We start from the raw sequence: 22,948 nt of genomic DNA on the forward strand, positions 1-22,948 counted from the left end.
ATCATAACTAAGACCACCAATCTTGCCAGAGGGATTTCAGACAAGAACTTAAAAGGTCTGGGAGAAGTTTGAACCTGGTGCCAGAAAAAAAAACACCAATAGGGGCACAGGATGTGAGCTTTTCTATGTAAAGTATTCTGTGCCTGGGGAGCCGCCACCAAAAGTATCCTCTTGCTTGCAGCTACCCTTAGTATGTTTGGGATTGCAATACAGTACTGTATTGACAGGCTTGCTGAACTCAGTGGCATTTATGAGTAAAAAAAGGAATGGGATTTCATGGTGGAAATCATGAAAGCGCCATTCAACAAATGTGAGGTTTGCTATCTGAGCAAATATGCTCACTATTAGGGTGTAATCCGATAACGCTGGAGTAATTTAAACTAAATGTTCATCAAAGGCATCAAAGCCTCATCTCCCTGTGAACAGAAGAACAGTATGGATTGCCTTTAAAAAAACAGCAACACTAAAGGGCACCTTGGAGCAAAGCTATGTTGTATAGATGCTGTGATATGCACAAATATGGGGCTTCTATAAGGTTGCCAGCTTTTTTTCTGAAACAGTTACTGTTCTTTTAAAAGCTACACAGCTAGCAGAAGTAAAATACTGTATAGTATTTTGTTGGAGGGAAGTCCTACTGAAGTCTGTGAGGCTTCTTAATGCAGCTCGGATCCCTAGTTTGGAGGAAGTCAGATCTCATTCTTGAGCTTTACAAGAGAAAACATGTTTAGCCTCATACCTTTAAATCCATTCCCCATTAAAACCAATGCTTAACTGTGGCTGGATCATGAGGGTAGGATCTTATGCATAGGTGAAAAGGGTCTATTTGTTCCACATTTTAATTAGATTACAAATCCATATTTTAACTCTTTTCTTTAAGGAAAATGTCTCAATTGTCCCTATTGATTCAAGAAAGCCTGGGTAATATATAGGGCAGCAGTGAATATTTAAGGTATGTAGTAGTCAAGCCAAGGTAAAGATCAGCACCTTGGAGATTTAATTGAAGGGCTACAATCCATCTTTGTACAATCGTACAAAGATTACCATAATCAAGGACAAAAGTGGTAAGGACCTAACAGAAGCAGAAGACATCAAGAAGAGGTGGCAAGAATACACAGAGGAATTATACCAGAAAGATATGGAGGTCTCGTACACCCCAGGTAGTGTGGTTGCTGACCTTGAGCCAGACATCTTGGAGAGTGAAGTCAAATGGGCCTTAGAAAGCACTGCTAATAACAAGGCCAGTGGAAGTGATGATATTCCAGCTGAACTATTTAAAATTTTAAAAGATGATGCTGTTAAGGTGCTACACCCAATATGCCAGCAAGTTTGGAAAACTCAGCAATGGCCAGAGGATTGGAGAAGATCAGTCTACATCCCAATTCCAAAGAAGGGCAGTGCCAAAGAATGCTCCAACTACCGCACAATTGCGCTCATTTCACACGCTAGCAAGGTTATGCTTAAAATTCTACAAGGCAGGCTTAGGCAGTATGTGGACCGAGAACTCCCAGAAGTGCAAGCTGGATTTCGAAAGGGCAGAGGAACCAGAGACCAAATAGCAAACATGCGCTGGATTATGGAGAAAGCTAGAGAGTTCCAGAAAAACGTCTACTTCTGCTTCATTGACTATGCAAAAGCCTTTGACTGTGCCGACCACAGCAAACTATGGCAAGTTCTTAAAGAAATGGGAGTGCCTGATCACCTCATCTGTCTCCTGAGAAATCTCTATGTGGGACAAGAAGCTACAGTTAGAACTGGATATGGAACAACTGAGTGGTTCAAAATTGGGAAAGGAGTACGACAAGGTTGTATATTGTCTCCCTGCTTATTTAACTTATATGCAGAATTCATCATGCGAAAGGCTGGACTAGATGAATCCCAAGCCGGAATTAAGATTGCCGGAAGAAATATCAACAACCTCAGATATGCAGATGACACAACCTTGATGGCAGAAAGCGAGGAGGAATTAAAGAACCTTTTAATGAGGGTGAAAGAGGAGAGCGCAAAATATGGTCTGAAGCTCAACATCAAAAAAACCAAGATCATGGCCACTGGTCCCATCACCTCCTGGCAAATAGAAGGGGAAGAAATGGAGGCAGTGAGAGATTTTACTTTCTTGGGCTCCTTGATCACTGCAGATGGTGACAGCAGTCACGAAATTAAAAGACGCCTGCTTCTTGGGAGAAAAGCAATGACAAACCTAGACAGCATCTTAAAAAGCAGAGACATCACCTTGCCGACAAAGGTCCGTATAGTTAAAGCTATGGTTTTCCCAGTAGTGATGTATGGAAGTGAGAGCTGGACCATAAAGAAGGCTGATCGCCGAAGAATTGATGCTTTTGAATTATGGTGCTGGAGGAGACTCTTGAGAGTCCCATGGACTGCAAGAAGATCAAACCTATCCATTCTTAAGGAAATCAGCCCTGAGTGCTCCCTGGAAGGACAGATCATGAAGCTCAGGCTCCAATACTTTGGCCACCTCATGAGAAGAGAAGAATCCTTGGAAAAGACCCTGATGTTGGGAAAGATTGAGGGCACTAGGAGAAGGGGACGACAGAGGACAAGATGGTTGGACAGTGTTCTCGAAGCTACGAACATGAGTTTGACCAAATTGCGGGAGGCAGTGCAAGACAGGAGTGCCTGGCGTGCTATGGTCCATGGGGTCACGAAGAGTCGGACACGACTAAACGACTAAACAACAACAACAACAATCCAGCAGGCGCTGCTGTTGCATCACTTCCATTAATTAATTTCAGTGGGATTTATACAGGACAGGAACCCTGCATATGCCTTTTAACAAAATCAGTACAGGGATGCACAGAGGCAGTCTTTGCCAGAGCACATTCATTTTGTAACAGAAGTTGTTTTCATGATGCCAGGATTTAAGGTGTCAGGATTTAAGACATATTAAAACTTATGAGATTCACCCTCAATGTACAAAAGTTGCTAAGCTCCAATCATACCTGACAATCCTTTGGGTTGCATTTTTCTTTTCACCGTGTGACTTCAAGACAGATCACATACACATTTTTTTTTAAAAAAAACCTGACTGCCATATAAAATTTATTTTGTGGTGACTATAATGGCATGGCATGCTGTACTGTAAGTATTTATGAAAATATTTTATATGAACATTCTGTTTACCATTATTTATTAATGCCACATTTAAAAATATTACGCTGCAAATTTATTCCAATGTGTATTAGTAAATAAATTATGCTTGTAATTTCTAATGCATTTTTAATTATGAATTTATCCATGTCTGCCTTTATTTATGATTGCAATGTCCCTTTTGCAGTGCTGCATATATAATTGGAGACACTCTTAATTAAGCATCCTTGGACATTGCATATGACAAAATGTTCTGAGTGTGTGATTATTTTTGTTTTTGAAAGGGTATCCAATAACTGGAATCAACAACTATTCTCTTACTTGTTCCCATCTACTAAGGAAACAGGAGACAAGCACTGTTATCCTTTGCATCTTAGCTCAAAAGTGAAAGCTCTGTTTTGAGTGGGATTTACTCCCTAATAAATCATATTAAGACTATAGCCTAAAAACAGCATTAAAACTGGCTAAAATCCTAAAGCACAGTTACCCTACCTGGGACTAAGTCATGTTGAAATCAGTTAGACATGTGTAGGATCACAGACCTGATAGTTACAATGTTTGGTAAATCAATTTATCTCTAGCTAGAGCAGGGGTTGGGAACCTGTTGCCCTCTAGATGCTGCTGGTCTACAGCTCTCATAATTCCTGACCATTGGTCATGCTGGCTGGGGCTTTTGGTAGACCAGCAGTAACTGCAGGTTCTCCAGCTCTGAAGTAGGCCCTTATCCAGAAATTTTTTATTTGTGTTTTACAGGAAGTACATACTAAGATAGGAGCACACATAATTACAAGCAGTCTGATATGACTCTGCTTAGTTATTTAAATACTTTTTGAAAGTGTTTGACAATGAAATAAACTACCTTATAAAGTGGTAGACTCTCCTTTATATATTGGAGGTTTCTAAGCAGAGTTCATGGCCTTCTGTCATAGATTCTTTACTTGTGATTCCTGCATGGCGAGGTTAGACTAGATGATCCCAAGGTCCCTTCCAACTCTACAATACTATGATTCTGTAACTATACACTTTATAAACTACCGGTAGCACCAGGTGCTTATCAATTATTTGGCTACTTTTGCACTCACTCGTAAGGTGGTACAATGATTGTAGGTTTACTTCTCACTGAATAAAGGAGCAGCCAGCATGTTCTTTCCCTTTGAACTGCATATGTAGAAGGGAAAGCATTGCTTGCACTTAAAATAAAGTGGAGAGTCGGGAGAGGGAGAGGGGGGCATCAGTGCAGTGAACTGGTTAGAGTATTGGACTAAGGCAGGGTCCCCAAACTAAGGCCCGGGGGCCGGATGCAGCCCGTGGACAGTCCGGGAATCAGCATGTTTATAACGGGCGTACCCAGGATCAAAACGGGGGGGGGGCAAGAGAGGGGACGAGAGAGGGAGGGAAGAGGGAAGGAAGGGGTGGATGGGTGAGAGAGAGAGAGAGAAAGGAGGGAGGGAGGGAGAGAAAAAAAGGAAGAAAGAAAGAGGGGGGAAGGAAGTATGGAGCTCCCATCCGCCACCGCCCCCCAGCTCAGGCTGCTCCACCCCCCCCCACGTTCCTGTCGCTGGCTGCAGCCGCGGAGGGGGCAAAAACAGCTCGATTTCGGGCTGCTTCTCTTCCCCCCCCCACGTTCCTGTCGCTGGCTGCAGCCGCAAAGGGGGCGGAAATAACCCGTTTTCCATAACCAGCAGCAACTTCTCCCCTTCAATTTTCGGGAGGGGGGTGCGGGATATGGTCCGTAAAATATGGTACAAAATTTTTGCTTCTCGGGGGGCAGCTGCCCCCCTGCCCCTCACTGGGTACGCCCTTGTGAGTAGAATGAGTCCTTTTATTTAAAATGCATCTCTGGGTTCTTTGTGGGGCATAGGAATTCATTCATATTTTTTTTCAAAATATAGTCCGGCCCCCCACAAGGTCTGAGGGACAGTGGACCGGCCCCCTGCTGAAAAAGTTTGCTAACCCCTGGACTAAGGCCCTGAAGACCTGACTTCAAATGCTCATTCATTCACAAAGCTCACTGGGTAACTTTGGGCCAGTACAGTGGTATCTCGGTTTAAGAACAGTCCTGTTTACGAATGATTCGGTTTACAAACTCTGCAAAACTGGAAGCAGTGTCCAGGTTTGCTAACTTTACCTCGGTCTACAAACGGTCACCGAATGGTGGAAGGGCACTGACGGTGGGAGGCCTCATTAGGGAAAGTGCACCTCGGTTTAAGAACAGATTCGGTTTAAGAATGGAGTTCCGGAACGGATTAAGTTCGTAAACCGAGGTACCACTGTATCTTTCAGACTCAACTACTTATCATGGTTGTTGTGAGGATTAAATAGCAAAGAAAACATACATGCTGTATGGCATTCCTTGGAAGAAAAGCTACATATAAAAAAAAATGTAGTAGAATTAATTCAGCTCTAATATATTGTGAGAAGCAGGGATCCTGCATCTTTAATAGCTTTGCAGCAGAGCGAACTTTCTCAGGTTGTGTTCTCATAGCGAAGGGAAACACGTGTTCGGTACCTGTAGCGCTTAGTATGGCATGTAGAAAGAATCCAGTGCCATTACACTTTATCACATGAATAAAGCTTAATGTTGGAATAAGAAGTGCATGGTTCTAGCCTCTCCAGAAAGCCATGTCCCTCTGACCTTGCTTTAATGTCCCAATATGTGATTGGCTAGTCGTGTCGTGTAAAGACATGCACTTTGCACATGCTCAAAAGTTATTACTTGTTAAATAAACCGGAAGCCTCGGAAACCAAGCTTATTATCTGAGACCTGCTCTAATTGCTCTCAGAACAATCCAGGTCCCCTTCCTTCATTACGAGTCATAGAACCGTACATAACGTGGCCAGCAAACAGGGAGGGTGGGAAGCTAGTGAAGCAGTCGCGCGCTAGGACCCAGGACCCAGCCCTCCAGAGGCAAGAGCTTTTCGGCGCAGCTCTCCAAGCGGCGCATATGCAGGACGCGGTCTGTTCTCTGTCTCTCTGTCTTCTGGATTCCTACCCCGCCTTCCTCACCCGATGATGAAGAGCATGCGTAGAAAACTCGGCGGCCTGCCGGCCTCCCTTTCCCTTAGTTTCTGTCACTTCCGAATGGAGGAATTATCGCTTCCGGGTCAGGGCGTCTGTTACTGACTCTTGGCGTCAGAGGCGTCTCCTGTGGCCCCGGAAGCGGCTGCTTCGTCTCCTGGCGCGCCCTCCGCGCCCCTCACACCCTCCGCCCTCTTCCTCTGCGGGGGTAGTAGGACGAGGGACTCAGCCCCGAGGGAAGGGAGCGGCGGCGCCCGCCAGGCCCGTAAGTGGGGAGCGGGGTCCCGGGGTCCGGTCTCTGCGCCCCCTCACAAGATTCCCCTTTCCCTTCGCAGGGGGACCAATGAGTCCTGGCTACCGGCCCCGCCCACTCCCCCCACCTGGGCGCCGCCCCTTCGGAGGGAAGGAACCCAGGTGTCGACGCTGAGGTGTCGGATCCAGTGCCTCCTATTCCTCTCGCCCGCTCTCCCCGCCGGTTTGTAACTGTCAAGGATTTGGTCCCAGCCTCTGCAACCTCCGTGGCACCAGCCCAGGGTCTGCTGCTTTTCGGCAACTTTCTGCTGGAAGTTTAAACGACGTGCAGTTTTAAAAACAGCACAATCTCCCAGAGGTGTAAGCCTTAAATCAGGTCAGGCTGTCCGTCCATCCAGCTCAGTGTTGTCTGCTCTGGCTGGCAGCAGCTCTATGGAGGGTCCCTGTCAGTGGTCTTTGCCACCACTCGACTCGAGACAGGAGATGTCGGAGATTGAACCTGCAGCGTTTTGTTAGGCGCTGCACGTAGCTCTGCCTCTGAGCTGTGTTTGTCAATCGGGTATCCTTCCAGATGTTGTTCGACTTGGAACCCTCACCATCCTTGTCCATTGGTCATGTTGGCTGGGGATGATGAGAGTTTGAGTTCAGCAGGATCTGGAGGGCACTGTGTTCGCCGTTGGTCTCCAGTGCCCATCTGGTCAAGCATTCCATTGTGTTTTCACTTAGGCTGCAGTTGTGTACCCATTTACTTGTGAGTAAGCCCTGTGGAACTCCATGGAGCTTCTGAGAGGGCATGTGTAGGGTTGTGCTGTCACTTTCTCCCCTTCTTTTTTCTTTCTTTTTTTTTTGCTAAATCAAGAAATCTTTTGTGGATAATCTCAATTTAGAATATTGAAGATGGAATTTAATCCAGACAAGACACTGACTCAATTAGCAGGTGGTTCCGCAGTCTCAGTTCAGCTGGTACCGGGGGGGGGGGGTTGCACCCCATCTGAAGGATCAAGGGTTGTTGCCAAATAAGTTCTACTCAGAGTAGATTCATTGAAATTAATAAATCTTAGTTAACGATGTTCGCTATTTTCACTGGATCTACTGGAGTTGGATCAAATGCTGTTAAGCAGTCTCATGGTGCAGAGTACTTTTTACCTGCTTAGGCTGGTGACCCTGCTACACACCTAGTTGGATGTGGAGAACTTGGCATCAGTAATCTGTTCTCTGATATTCTAAAATTATTAGGGTTGTTAAATATCAGGTGGGATTTTGTGTTGTGTTTGCAAGGGTGCTTGAAGAGAAGATATTGCTGTTAGCTGTTTTGTTGTGAAAAATATGTAGTTTAGAATTGGTATTTGCTTTATTATATGCTGTTTATATATTTAAAACTGTAAATTATTTATTATTGCATTTATATCCCAGCTTTGGCATACATGGTGGCACACATGGTTCTCCCACTTCTCAGTTAATTCCCACAACAACCCCGTGAGGTAGGTTAGGTTGAGAGATAGTGATAGGCCCAAGATCACCTTGTGAAATTCGTGGCCAAGGGGGATTTGAACCCTGCTCCCCCAGATTTTAGTTCACCACTCCAACCACTATAACATATTGCCTAGAGCAGGCATAGGCAAACTCGACCCTCCAGGTGTTTTGGGACTACAACTCCCATCATCCCTAGCTAGCAGGACCAGTGGTCAGGGATTATAGGAGTTGTGGTCCCAAAAGATCTGGAAGGCTGAGTTTGCCTATGCCTGGCCTAGAGGCTTTTGTCCAGGTGATTCATACAATATTTATTATTATTATTATTATTATTATTATTACTAGCAGTACTGTACTATTACTACTACTACTACTACAGTACTGCTACTGTGTCTCAAGCAGAAAAGGGTTTTTCTGTAACACGGGTACCCAAGATACCAGGGATAGTCATAATTTCTCCACATTTCCCAAAGCTGAATGTTGGAGGATTCAGGGCAGACAAAAGAAAGTACTTCTTCACAGACCATACAGTTAAATAGTGGAATTCACTCTCACAAGAGGCAGTGGTGTCTACAGGCTTGGATGGCTTTAAAAAGAGTATTAGACAGATTTATTTAGATAAAGGCTGGTAGCCATGATGGCTATGCCCTGTTTCCATGGTTGGAGGCTATATGTTACTGAGTAACAGTTATTGGAACCACATGTGGGGGAATGTGCTTCCCGCAGGCATCTGGTTGGCCACTATGAGAACAGGATGCTGGCTTAGATGGCCTTTGGCCTGATAAAGCAGGGCTCTTCTTGTGTCCACAAAAACAAAGTACATGCAAAGAAAATGCTTTCCCATTGACCTATGATCTTTCCTCTCCACATAAGTGGAGGGATGGCATTTTCGAAGGGTGTGTGTGGGGAAACCCAGCCAGAAGGGCGGGCTACAAAAAATAAATTACCGGTATTATTATTATTATTATTATTATTATTATTATTATTATTATTATCATTATCATTATCATTATTGGGATCTGCCTGCACACCCCTTACCCACATCAGAAAGTAAGTTGGTAACACAAAATAATGAAATAGAGAGTAACTTCATAAATCTTGAATCTGGTCCTTCAATTTGCCCATCCCTCCTTTTAACACATGACAGTCTCCACTCTAAATATGTCATTGGTATGAGCTTTTGTGTGTATACACACTTCTTCAGATACACTGAAACAGAAATCACTAGACTGGTATCTGAAGAAGTGTGCATGCACACGAAAGCTCATACCAATGACAAACTTAGTTGGTCTCTAACGTGCTTCTGGAAGGAATTTTTTTATTTTGTTATGACTACGTCAGACCAACACGGCTACCTACCTGTAACTAACACTCTAAATATCTCTGTGTTAGGAGCCTGTGATGGGACTTTTTACTTTGAAGGAAGAAAGAAGGAGGCTCACGGCAACTGTTGGCCCACTGCCCAGTGTTTGGGACCAGACTCTCCTCTTGCATGCTCCTGAAACCACAGGGGCAACTGGCAGCTGTGATAAATGTTGCAAGGGGCGTTCATGTTAGTACAAGCCCAGTACATGGAAAAGCACTTCTGCAAAGGAATTAAGCACACATTTTGTGTGTTGGTTGTCACACGTATATTTCAATGTATGCTTGCTTGGAAAAGGTAGCAAATAAAGGCTTACCAGTATTTGTGATACCAGTGGAAACATACCCACAAGGCCATCACATTTGTTGTATGTACAAATTGGATATGGTTCCGTACATTAGTGTTTTGGGGTGTTCATGTTGTTGTATAAGTTTGCTGACATATGTTGGTTTTATGGCCAGTGGGTGGTATCAGGTGGTGCTCTTAGTATTTCATTACTGGAAGGCAACATTAACCCCAGCAATTAATTAATTAAAGCCACAGATGTTGACTGATAAAAGTTAAAACCTCTAGAATGGCTTTTTTTATTTTGTCACTTTTGAATAAAAACTGGACTCCATTCTCTCCAAAATTATGTTAGATTGACAGAAGAAAAATAAATGCAATGTGTAAATGATAGATAAATATTTGGGGTTGGGTGACAAAAACAAATTCAAAAGCATCCTAATGTGACCAGCATAGTCAAGGCTACCATTTATCTATTGGTATGCTGTGAGTGTTCTTCAATGTTTCCCACATTTTTGCCTACTCTCAAGTACTCTTTTGTCTTGCCTTTAGAGAAGGGGACAGTGTCTTCCCATGTTAGTCTAGAATTTTTTTGGAAGTTGTAGGAATCACTCTTTCTTCTTCCAGACACCTTCAAAGTACTTTGTAAGCCGAGTGAAAGACCTTGTGCCTTTCTTTCTCTTCGTGTTGGTTCAGGAAATGGCAAGGTAATTCATCCTTTCCGCTGAACTTTTTGGGCAGTTGGCAACTGTGAGATCTGCCTCTGGCCCAGTGGAAATAGAGATGTTCTTCCTGCCTCTTGCCTGAATCTTTTTTGTGTGCCAGAGAACTCTTGGAAGGGGTGGTGTCTATTCCCCACCCTGTGCAAACTTAGAGACACATCCACCCTCCAAGCTTCATGCATCATGAATAAAATTTGGGGAAGAGGATGGATATCTTGCACCATGCCTATTCATAAATGTGGTCACCAGGAAGTGATTCTTAGTTGTCAGTATCAACCAGGCATCCTTTGAATATTTTATTATATGGCATAGCAAGTCCAATAACTGACATCTTTAAAAGCTTGAAATATTCATGGTGGTTCAAGTCATCCTTAATTCACATTATGGTTCCCCATAAATTAGGGATGTTGATACACAAAATTTCTTTTTGGAGGAATAAAGCAGCATTTTGGCTTGCTAGATCAGAATGCAGCAAAAGATAACATAACTGCATTCTGACTGCAGATATTCCTGCTTCCTCAAAAGTGGCTTTGTATACAGTATTCAGGTCATTTTACCCACAGGATGATTCATAATGGTTGTGATAGTGGTAGGGTTTCCCATGTAGCTGACATAGGAGTTGTGTATCATTCCCCATTCAAAGTCCTGATGGTCTCGCTTTTGCTCAGTGCCTTTCCCATCAAAGAGCCCTCTGGCTTGCTAATGTGCATGGCCAGGCTATATTTCAAGAGTCTTCAGATGTTGCACTGTACTCTCTGCTCTGTGTATTGAGTTAATTGTGCAATATCATATATAAATCAAAAGTCACCATGGATTGCATCCAGCTAAGTTCTACCCAGAGTAAGACCCTTTAAAATTAATATAGCTGAGTTAGCCACGTCCTTCAGAGTCACTGGGTTTACTTCAGTAGGAGTAATGTTGGATGCTACCCGACTTATTCTTTGATGAGAAGCCTGTTGTTTTATTCGGGATTCTCACCTGTTGACATGCTTGTGAAGATTTTGATACAAAAATCCTCCATATGGTTCTAGCTTCTGTGTTGTCTGGCAATTCCTGGGTTGTCGGGGAAGAAATAGCAGAGGTTGATTCCTCCACTTGCTCTCCTACCAGCTGGGCAAGGGTAAGGAGGAAACAGGAGACCACAAGTACAACCTTAATGGTGGTTGTAGTCACATCCAGTCCCACCTCTTTCTTTCCATAGTGAGCATTAAATTACAAAGCTGGTGTTCACTATGCAGAACCATCCGTCAAGAGTTCCCAAAGCCCAATCAGGAACATTCTTTATATCAAGTCATATCATTAATCCATCTACCTCAGTATTGTCTACACTGACTAGCAGCGACATTCCAGGGTGTAAGGTAGGGGCTTCTCCCAGCCCTACTCAAAGATGTTGGGGATTGATCCTTGGACTTTCTGTATGCAAAGCAGGTGCTCTACGACAGTGCTTCAGCCCTTCCTACCAGCCTAGAGATATGTGTAATGGTTAAGAGTGTTAGACTAGGGGCTGGGAGACCCAGGCTCAAATCCCCACTCAGTCGTGAAGCTCACTAAGTGACCTTGGACCAGTCACTCTCTCAGCTCAGCCAACAGGTGAAACTCGGAAAATTAGAATATCTTCGAAAAGTGCATTTATTTCAGTAATGTAACATTAGTTTTTATTTTAATTTTAATTTTTACAAATGTTTCTTTTGAAAATTCCACAGTAATAAAATAAATAGTTACAATAATACAATAATAAACAATAATAAACATCGCTGTTACATTTAATTAATTACATTCCATTTATAATTGGAAGGTGTATACAAATAATAGCAATTACAACAAATAAAGGCTTGACATATCTTGCTTTGCATGTCATGCATCTATCCCATATATTGGTTTCACCTTTTAAGTTGCATTACTGAAATAAATGCACTTTTCGACGATATTCTAATTTTCCGAGTTTCACCTGTACCTCATGGGGTTGTTGTGAGGATATACAGTCATACCTCGGTTTAAGTACGCTTTGGTGTGAGTACTTTCAGTTTAAGTACTCTGCGGACCCATCTGGAATGGATTAATCCACTTTCCATTACTTTCAATGGGAAAGTTTGCTTCAGGTTAAGTACGGACTTCCGGAACCAATTATACTTCAGGTTAAGTACGCTTCAGGTTAAGTACTCCGCGGACCATCTGGAACGGATTAATCCGCTTTCCATAACTTTCAATGGGAAAGATGAAGTACAGACTTTTGGAACCAAATGTGTACTTAAACCAAGGTACCACTGTGGGGAAGGGGGAGGTGTTGTATTCTGTCTTGACCTCCTTGAAGAAAAGGTGGAATATTATAAATAAATGCAGCCAAAGCTAGGGGCATGTCCCCACACTCCTAGTTGGAGTCTCTGGGAAACATGGGCGAGTCAGTATGGCATAGCAGTGACATTGCTGGAGAGCTATGTGTTCAAATGCCTGCTTGGCTTGGCCTACCTCACACAGGTGCTGTGAAGATAAAATGCAGTAGCCTGTATACATATTCACTGCCACTTTGCGGTTACTGGAGAAAGGGTGGGATGTAAATGTTGTTGTTCCTGCTGCTGCTTCCTCTGAAAAAGGAGCCCTGAGAATCTTGCCTTTCACTTTTTAAAGGAAAGCCAAACTTCTGGCCCTTAGGAAAATAGGCATATGGCTATGAGCTTATAAGTAAATATATATAAGTATGTAGCTGAATAAATCCTCACAACCCAGGGAAAACTGAATATGATTTTCTGGGTTCAGGGGATAGAGCTTTGACCCCAGCATTAGGGTCACACCGGTGACACTCTAAAAAATTATGCTGCTTCCCCCCAGCATTGCTTCTCGCCTTGCCCTGTAGCTAGTTTTAAACATGATGTGTTCAATAAGTATGTGGATGAAAATTTAAATACAGATGTATCTTGGTTCTCAAATACCTTGTTACTCATACGTTTTGGCTCCTGAACGCCACAAACCCGAAAGTGAGTGTTTTGGTTTGTGGACATTTTTTGGAAGCCAAACGTCCAACGTGGCTTCCAATTACTGTAAGTGCAGGAAGCTCCTGCAGCCAGTTGGAAGCTGTGCCTTGGTTTTCCAATGTATTCCGAAGTTAAATGGACTTCTAGAACGGAAGTTTGAAAACCAAGGTATGACTGTAATTAGGACAGGTTGCAGGATTCCTTTTCTGTTTGGCACTGAGATTTGCTTACCTCAGTGTGGTGATACACATGCAGAAACGCACCCAGCCTTGTCTTGGTAGTATGGCCAGTGTCACTTGCCTAGCTGTTCCTTGTCTTGCACCTGGAGCACAGTTAGTGTGAAATGGTGCCGGAGTCAGAAGCAACATACTGTAGTTTTTTTTAGAGTGTCACCAGTGTGAGCCGTTTAATGCCTGTCCTTGTTTTCCGACCTTGATTCCACTATTTCCCCACTGCAAGTAATTTTCAGAAAAGGTGTCTGGGGTTGGCTTGATTGTTTGCTGAACTCTTCAGCACATTTTTGCGCCAAAATTGCCAGGGAGAAACTGAGAGCACCCCCTCTCTGCTCTTCAGTGGTTTAGTATGGTGATGTCAGACAGTTCTCAAGCCAAGGCTTGTGTGTGTCATTTCCAAGTCAGGTGCTTTAAGTCATTGCTTTTCCTGCCCACAGATGAGCTGTTTAGCTCTTGCTTCAATGCAAGCTTTTCCCTTGCTCCTGCGGGGAGCCCTGTGTTGTGTGCCTGGGTGTGTGAGGTCACCCTTCAGAACAGCTGGTCTGATGCTTCAAACTGGAATTAATGATTAAGTGATGCTCTCCTCTGAGGGAGTGAAGGCTAACCTGTTGCCCTCCAGATGTTGCTAGACTCCACCTCCCATCAGCCCCAGGGGTGATAGAAGTTTTCATTCAGAAACATCTGGTGAGCCAGAAGTTCCCCACCCTTAATTTAACAAGATAGAACTTGAAATAGCCATTCTTAGCCATTTGATACACCAGCACATGTATCAAAGGTGGTGTGGGGAATCCTTGGCTCTCCAGTTGTTGCTGAACTACAACTCGCATTACCCTGGGGCTGATGGGAGTTGTAGTCCAGCAATAGCTGGAGGGCTAAAACTTCCCCAGTCCTGGATCAATGACTGCAGCTAGGGGTGTAACATGGCAACAGTTTACCTTTTAGCCCTTGTTCATCACAAACAGCATGTTTTCCTTCCACTACAGTTCTGTTTCTGCCAAATACTACATCATTCATCCTGCTGTCTGTTATTTAATGTAAGTTATGTAACTCTTTAGGTATGTTATGTAACATACATTAAATCAATCTTAAGGCGATGTCAAAATGTTAAAGTAATGAATTGCATATTGCTTGTCAACTTTAAAAACCCAATGGCGATGATGTGAACAAATACCAATCATATTCTCTTGACTTACTTCAGTTCCCAACCACAGACTGCATATCCTTTTACGATTCCATTGGTATTCTCTGTCATCCCTCGCTGCAAATGTTTTTTACATTCTGTTCATTCGTGCCAAGTTCATGTCTTGGAGCCTTCTTTGTACACAGAAGGTCTCATGACCAATCCCTGGTGTTTCATCTTAAAAGTAACTTGAGTAGCAGGTGGTGGGAACGTAAGAAGAGCCAGCTGGATCAGGCCAACAGCCTATCTAGTCCAGCAACCTGTTCTCATAGTGGTCAGCTAGATGCCTGTGGGGAAACTATAGTAATAAATAATAATCACTTATTATTCATATGCCGCCCATCTGCCTACAGATGCCACTCTGGGAAGCTTCAAACAAATTAAAGCACAATATGACATCAAACATTAAAAACTTCCCTGAACAGGGTTGCCTTCAGCTGTCTTCTAAAAGCCAGATAGTTGTTTATTTCCTTGACATCTGATGGGAGGACATTCCTACCGAGAAGGCCCTCTGCCTAGTTCCCTGTAACCTCACTTTTCCCAGTGAGGGAACCACCAGAAGGCTTTCAGAGCTAGATCTCGGTGTCCAGGATGAATTAGGTGGTGAAGACTTCAGGTATACAGGGCCAAAGCTGTTTAGGGCTTTCAAGGTCAACACCAACACTTTGAATTGTGCTCAGAAATGTACAGGAAGCCAATGTAGATCCTTTAAGACCGGTGTTACATGGTCCTGGCGGCTGTTCCCAGTCACTAGTCTGGCAGCTGCGTTCTGGATTAGTTTCTTCTAAGAACGTGGGGAGTCACTGCCAGTCAGAGCAGACTGTATTGGGCATAACAACAGTAAGGCAGCTTCATATATTCAAATCCCTTGAAGCTCACTACATGATCCTTGACTGTCAGTCTTGTGCAGGTGTTGCCAAGCTTTTTTGAACAAGTTGGCACATTTTGAATTTTGGAAGAGTGCTGTGGATACCAGTCACAAAATGGCTGCCATACGTAGCATGGTATAACACGAAGTAAAGGAGACAACCATGCCTGACAACTTTATGTTTACTATGGAAAGTCAGCTATTTTCTGCTGGGTTTGATTATGGAAATCATGAATTAGTGTGATACTGATTTCTCTCTCTCTCTCTCTCTCTCTCTCTCTCTCTCTCTCTCTCTCACACACACACACACACACACTGATAGTGTTACTACCTAATAGCAACAGAGAGCATTCTGTAGTATGAATAAGAATGTAGAAGGTGGCCATATCACACTCTCATTATACAGTAATCACTTGGAAGATATAGTACCTGCACATTTTGCCGCATAACTTCCTTTCTGGGAGAGATAGAGGCTGACTTTTAAAAAATAAATAAAATGAAAGCTTAAGAGTCTGAGGAACCCAGGAAAGCCTTTACAGACACTAGGCTGGCAACCCCTGGTCTAATGAGTATGACATATAATTGGTAAATAGGAAGGTTACCAGCCAGAATATATGGTAAATATCAAAATAAGTATTGTATGGGGTTGTGAATGTGAGCCTTTGTGATGTACTAGCTGGACTTGAATGGGGAGACCTGGGCTTCTATCCTGCTCAGCCATGAGGCTTTCAGCCTAGCCTACCTTGCAGGTTATTTGTGAGGTCATAATGTGGGGGATCCTACAAACGCCACCATGCACTCTTCAAAAAGCGGGTCAGGATACAAATGTGGTGGTAGTGATGGTGATATCCCAATGCCTTATCCGGTCCTGCCACTATGCATAATTTCGTCCTGTTCTTGGTGGTTTAAACATAATTAAGCAAGCTGCCTCCTACACATTTAAATCAGACAAGATTCTCTCTCTCTCTCTCTCTCTTTGCAAACTGTTCCCATCCTGTACCGTTCAGTGCAATATCAGAATGAAAAATGACACTGCTTTGTCATCTGTTCCAATTGATATTGCACTCTTCACAGTGACAGCTGAAAAGGCCCACAGGTGCCATATAAAGAGGTGACCATGTTGTCATATTTCATTTAGGCGTCCCTCTGCAAAGCCATAATTACCTAATTAGGTTGTTAATTAGGAGATTAGCATTTCGCTATATTGATAGAATGCTCTTTGCAGGCGGGAGTCGAGAAACGGATTTGTCTGGCCTAATTTATAAGTGCTGCAATTTTCTCACTCCCCCACCCCCCAAGCCAAATACTTATTTATTTGCTTAAAATATTGATGGGAGGATAACTCTGTTGATCTAAGGAGGAGTTCCTTTATTGACAAGCAAAGCTTCCACAAGATGGGGACAAGCAATAGAGGTAGGGGTGTGTGTGTGTGTGTGTTTGGGGGGGGGGATATAATACCGGTGGTTGTGTGTTATTCCTTGATCCTCAAACTCAATAAATAAAGCATTGCAGTTTGACTAACTAGTTGGCTGTACACCTATGACAGCAAAAGTAGATTTTGGGCAGTCAACAAACCACAGCTGTTCAAATAAATTTATGGGTCCCTGAACTAGCAAGAGATTCTCTGCTGGGACAGAGACAGACACCGAGGGTTCAATCCAGAGAAAGAATTTAATTCTTAAAGAGACTCTTGATGATCAGCTCACGATAAGAGAAAAGAAACACAAATTTGCAAACATTCTTATACACTTCTTGGGCTCCTTCCCCCTCCTCTGTAAATGTGCGCACGCAAGGGGGTCATGGGTTACAAATCCACATAAGGAAAATCCGTATCCTGTCCTTCTCATAAACACAAGGGGGTCACAAGTACATATAAGGATCTTCCTCTGTCCGGTTCTTCTTGTAAACACATGCTGACTCATGCTACCCCGGTAGCCTCCCCAAGCAGCCTTGAGTGGGGGGGGGGGGCTTGAGTCCTTGACTATCTTGCCTGTTCTATGCGTCAGACTGATAGTGTCAGACAAGGCCAGCCATCCGGCCTTGATAGCAAGCTGGGCATCCTGTTCCTTTTGCTTACATTACACTTTGGCACACAGAGAGGGGCAAAGAAAAAAGCATTTTAAGCAAGACATCCCAGGGATATTGGGGGGGGGGCGCTAAGCCATATAATCAGAATTATACAATGCAACTATATGATCAGATTTAGCTCAATAACACAATTGGCAAACCCCTCCTTTCAATATCTTCAGTGGTAGATTACAATTCTATTCTTGAAAGACATCTATGCACAGGCATTCTTTCCTGCCTTACAATTTCTAAGGCTGTTTTCAAAAGTTTTCTTTTAAAACAAATGTATTAAATTGGTGACTTCCTCCCCCTCCCCCTTTCTTTCTTTCTTTCTTTCTTTCTTTCTTTCTTTCTTTCTTTCTTTCTTTCTTTCTTTCTCTGTCTCTCAGATGTGTAGGAGTTGGAACATAGTGAGGGGGCATAGCTCAGTTTTGCATGGAGAATGTCCCAGGTTCAAGTCATAGCATCTTCAGTTAAAAAGCATCTTAGGGGAAAGGGTTGAGAAAGACCCTCCTCTCCCTGAAACCCCTGAGAGTCACTGCTCTGGTAGACAGAACTGGTCTATCTGAACCGGTGGTCTGATGGGATAAAGCGAAAGCTCAACAGTTATTTTAAGTAGGTAGTCTGTAACTAGTTCTTATAATTGCATAATTTGTCTCATCCCTTGCTCTGTTGTGTTTACATTTCTCCCTTTTGTTCACCTCTCTCAGGTATGGAGAATTCTTGTCTAGTACAAACATTTTTGTTGATATTTATTTCTCACCTTTCCTCCAAGGAGTCCAAGGTGGCATACATGATACTATTTCTCCCAATTTGATCCTCACAGCAACCATGTGAGGTAGGTTATGCTGACTAGCCCTAGGCCACCTAGTGAGCTTCTTGGCTAAGCAGGGATTTGAACCCAGATCTCCCAGGTTCTAATCTGATACTCCAGCCACTATACCACCACTATGCAATCATTCGTTGTTTAGTTGTTTGACACATAAGGCATTTCCATGTGGCTTATAACATTTGGAAACATGGACAAAATCAGACAAAATAGCAATGCATCTCAATCAAAGCCATCCAATAGACCATAAAAAACCTAAGAAAACAGCAGGAAAACACACCACCAATAGTCTTCATAGCTGTTAGTCATTGATAGTGACATACTCCTTCCAGCATCTGACGGGGTCTACCACTGAATATCAGCTTTTGCGGAGTGGATGATTCTTGACAGGGAGATATTCCTATCTTACCACCCATGTTCTAATAGCCAGTGCTACATTTTCAGCTTTATATATGTACTGATTGACAACCAGGCATTCATGTGTTTTGTTTATTAAGGAATTCTTGCCCCAACTCCCACTGGTCCTCAAGCCAAGCCAAAAGACAAGTATAAAAAGCAGGCTGTGTAGGGAGAGAGCTTGTATTTGGTTGCTGAACTGAGCTAGTTTCTGTGTAGTCCTTACGACAACTCAGTCAAATTCTCCCCACATTTCAGATGGGGGGGAGGCACTGAGACTTCTAGAGAGAGTGGCTTGCTGAAGGCCTCTCGGTGAGGTGAAATTTGCACCCAGCGCTACTTTGCTCTTAACCACTGACTGCATTCACACGTGACACTAAAACCATGATTTGAGCCATCTCACAAATGTGCAAACGAGGTTTGTTTGCTTTCCAGCCTCACTTGCCTCATGCTGTTGTTGTACTTTCATGAGCACCAAGGATGGGTGCTGTTGGTTTTAGAGATACTAGCACTAAGTTATAGCTTAAAGCTTGTCATGATTCACAAGCCAATAATAAACCATAGTTCCACATTGTGGTTTGCTGGTAGAAAACAAAGCTTCATTAGTCTGCTGGGCTGTGCTTGACTGTTCAGACAAACCATAGTTAAGCTAAACAAACCATTGCTTAGCATTATCACACTACTGCTGCTCTTCCCCTGCCAATATGTTTTGTATTCACTCTTGGTCATGTGATTAACACTGAAGGCACTGGTTTAAAACCACAAACCTTTATTTAAAAGGTGGTGTTCCGCATCCAGAATTGGTACCCTTTCACTTACATAATCTTGTTTTGTTCTCCTTGCCTGCTGTATTTTTGAGATTGTGATAATTGTGTTGTGCTCATGCGACACTTCTTTCAAAACCGATGCATGTATACAGAAAAGTACATATCCCTCCCCACAAAAAATATAATGGGGAGCCATTCTTTACTAATGACCCAGCAGATACAGCTGGATCCAGATTTACTTTCTCTGAACATGTGGAACTAGAGGCTACAGTTTGAAGAGAAATTAAGGGAGGAAAGGAATTATTTTTCAGATTCCAATTTACTGTTTGTAGTCAACCAGCTTTTGATTGTGTCCACCTGCAACACCAGTATAATTATGATGCAGTCATTGATAACTTCCATTCCCCCCCAAAAAACAAATTGCTGGTGCAACGTAGGTTCAGGCAGGGCTGTTAATATTTTTATTATTGTTACTATCATAGGTGCTATGGATCACTTCCCCTCCCAGTGCTTAAATATCAAAGCTTTTGTTTGATGAAAGCTCCAAAATAAAAATAAAAGGGCTACCATACTGGGTCAGACCAAACTAGCCTGGCTTTGTATCAGACAACATAGCCAAGGCACCACGAGGCAGGGCATGATTTAGTTATTTAGTAATTCGCAGATTTATAAACCACTTCATAACCAAATATTACCCCTGCAATATGTAAAGATAAAATACAAAAAACCCACCATAGGCTCAGTTAACTAAAGACAACAAAACCATATATACAGTTGAACAGTTATTATTCCATAAAATGACTGGGTCACACTTCAGGGAAAGCTTTCTTAAGCAAACAGAAAAAAATGTGCTCAATAGCCTCCTAAATATCAAGACGCTAGGCCCTTGTCTATTTTTAGTTCATAAGTAATTCTAGAAGGCTACAGCTGCAACACTAAAAGCCCTGTCTCTGTTATTGCTATTACTATTAACTATATTTGTTAGTCAGATTTCTTCCAAAGTAACCTAAAATGACTTACATTAAAACCAGTAAAAACCACAATGAAAGTCTGAAATCACAGCAATACAGAAAAAAGGCTAAAAACCACAGCTAAATGAAATAAAAAGATCTCAATGCCACCCTTCAAATTAAGAGCCATAATCCTGGGGAAAGAGAAAAGTATTTGCTTGTTGCCTAAAGCTGAATGAAGATGGTACCAGGTGTGCCTCCCTGGGGAGAGCATTCTACGTGCAGGCAGGGCCGGTGCTAGGGTTTTTTGCGCCCTAGGCGAGATCACCTTCTGGCACCCCGCCCCCCATTCATAAAAATTAAATAGAAAAAATAGAAAATAGAAAAAAGGAAAAAATAGAAAATAGGAAAATAAAATAAAAAGCAGCTGAGAGGCGCGGTGAGGTGGTCCCAGGTTCGTGCTCCCCATGCGCCTCCGGAGCTTAGTGTGGGGAGCGCGAGCCTGGGGCCGCCTCCACTGCGCATGTCAGCGGTGCCTGTTGAGCGGCTTCAGGCCTCTCTCCGGAGGCATGCACATGCGCGCCTCGGGATAGTGGCCTGAAGCCACTCAACAGGCACAGCTGACAGGCGCAGTGGAGGCAGCCCCAGGCTTGTGCTTCGCGTGGGGAGCCTGGGGCCGCCTCCGCTGAACAGCAGAGAGGCGCGGCGAGGTGGCCCCAGGCTCGCGCTCCCCGCGTGCCTCCAGAGCTTCACGCAGGGAGCGCGATCCTGGGGCCGCCTCCACTGCACCTGTCAGCTGTGCCTGTTGAGCGGCTTCAGGCCGCTCTCTGGAGGCAAGCACGCCCCTCAGGATAGTGGCCTGAAGTCGCTCAACAGGTGACAGGCGCAGTGGAGGCGGCGGGCGGCTGGCCAGCGCCCCCTCCATTTTGGCGCCCTAGGGGACCTCCCATAGAGGGGTCACACGAAGAAGTGTTCTAGATCATGATTGCAGGGTCATTGTCAATTTGTGTGGGGTCCCAGAGTCTTGAACCACTTAAGACTTTATAGGTCAAAACCAGCATTTTGAACTGAGCTTGGAAACTAAAACCACTTTGGGGGCATGTGGTTCTAACAATGCCCCACCTGGAGAGCACAGTTGCCAGGCAGGGATATGTGAGGGGAGGCAGTCCCATAGGTTGATGGACATATTCTGTTTGTTTTGTCCCAAACATCTGGTAAGCAGAGGTGGGCTGCATATCCATCTGACTATCAAAGCTGAATAGTTTTGTTTTTGTCCCCCTTGACTCCCTTGCAGCTGAAAGAAAACCAAGCTATTTGTGAGAAACCTCGCAAGGAAGCCCAGAGCAGTTAAGCATCCCGAAGTCAGGGTTCAGCATGGAAAGATTAAGATATATAAATAAATAAGCTGCTGCATCTGCCGTTAACATGTTGTTAACTCCCTCGGCAGACATTAAATCATTTTCAAGTACAATAATAGTGTGGGAGGTAAATTAACTAACCATTAACAATCTTATAAATACACAATTAACATACCAGCATTTATATGACATATTGATGGGGCAGCAGTAATTTTTGATAGGGAGTTTGGCGGTTTGTTTTGTTTTATTTTCCCCATTCCTGGCCTTTGAGGTGCTTTAGACTTTATTGAAGTTCTCAGTGCCGGCAAAAGCTAAGCAGGTATCGCCTTCTCTCCCCCCCCCCCAAAATCTCTTCTCTCAAAATGGCAACACAGGGAGGGCTGCCTGCTTGTGCTGGCTGGACATAGCTTCTCAGGCCACATTGATGTGAACGGTTAACTTAAGTGTCCTGCATTCTTTTCTTTTTTAAAAATATATTCTTTATTGAAAATAATTTAAAAGTACTCAAAGGTACGAAAATATATTTTAAAAGAATTCACATACATTTTAACTCATACACATAAGAATAAAGAAAGAAAGAAAAGAAAAAAGACAAAAACACTTCCAGAATGTTACATCCAGATTAAACGTGGTACTTCCAATCCTTTTCATTATACCTGATTTCTTCCATCCTTATTTTTTTCACAGGTTTTTTTCTTTTTAAAAAAGTGTCTTGCATTCTTTATTATTAGGGCTGGTGATTTGGAAGGGAGTTGGCAAAGATAGAAAGCTGCCTCTTTGCCTTTCACTAAGTCACAATATGTGACACCATTGTTAAAGCATCTGCACTTGCTGCCCGTCTACTATCATCGTTATGGTGGAAACCTGGTGGAGGAGGTCTGACTAATGCAGTCCATGCATTGGTAACCTCAAGGCTGGATTACTGTAATGCACCCTATGTGAGACTGCCATTGGAATGGCTCCAGAAGATCCAGCTGGTGCAAAATGCGGTGGTCGGACTGCTTATGGCTGATGTGCCACCATTGTTTGTCATATAATCAAAGAATTGTAGAGTTGGAAGGGCACCCAAGGGTCATCTAGCCCAACCCCCTGCAATGCAAGAAACTCAACTA

The 22,948-nt window shown here is 43.4% G+C and overlaps 1 protein-coding gene across 2 annotated transcripts in view; it reads left to right on the plus strand.

The window, feature by feature from the left end:
• The first annotated feature begins 6,218 nt into the window (after positions 1–6,218).
• The window catches only part of MAPKAP1 (MAPK associated protein 1), a 195,870-nt gene continuing 179,140 nt past the window's right edge, over positions 6,219–22,948 (plus strand). For both annotated transcript variants that reach the window (XM_060270140.1, XM_060270141.1), the window contains exon 1: positions 6,219–6,392. The gene's annotated coding sequence lies outside the window, so the exon portion shown is untranslated. The remainder of the gene's footprint in view (positions 6,393–22,948) is intronic.

The sequence above is a fragment of the Zootoca vivipara genome, chromosome Z (assembly GCF_963506605.1).
Source record: "Zootoca vivipara chromosome Z, rZooViv1.1, whole genome shotgun sequence".
In the NCBI taxonomy this organism is placed as follows: Eukaryota; Metazoa; Chordata; class Lepidosauria; order Squamata; family Lacertidae; genus Zootoca; species Zootoca vivipara.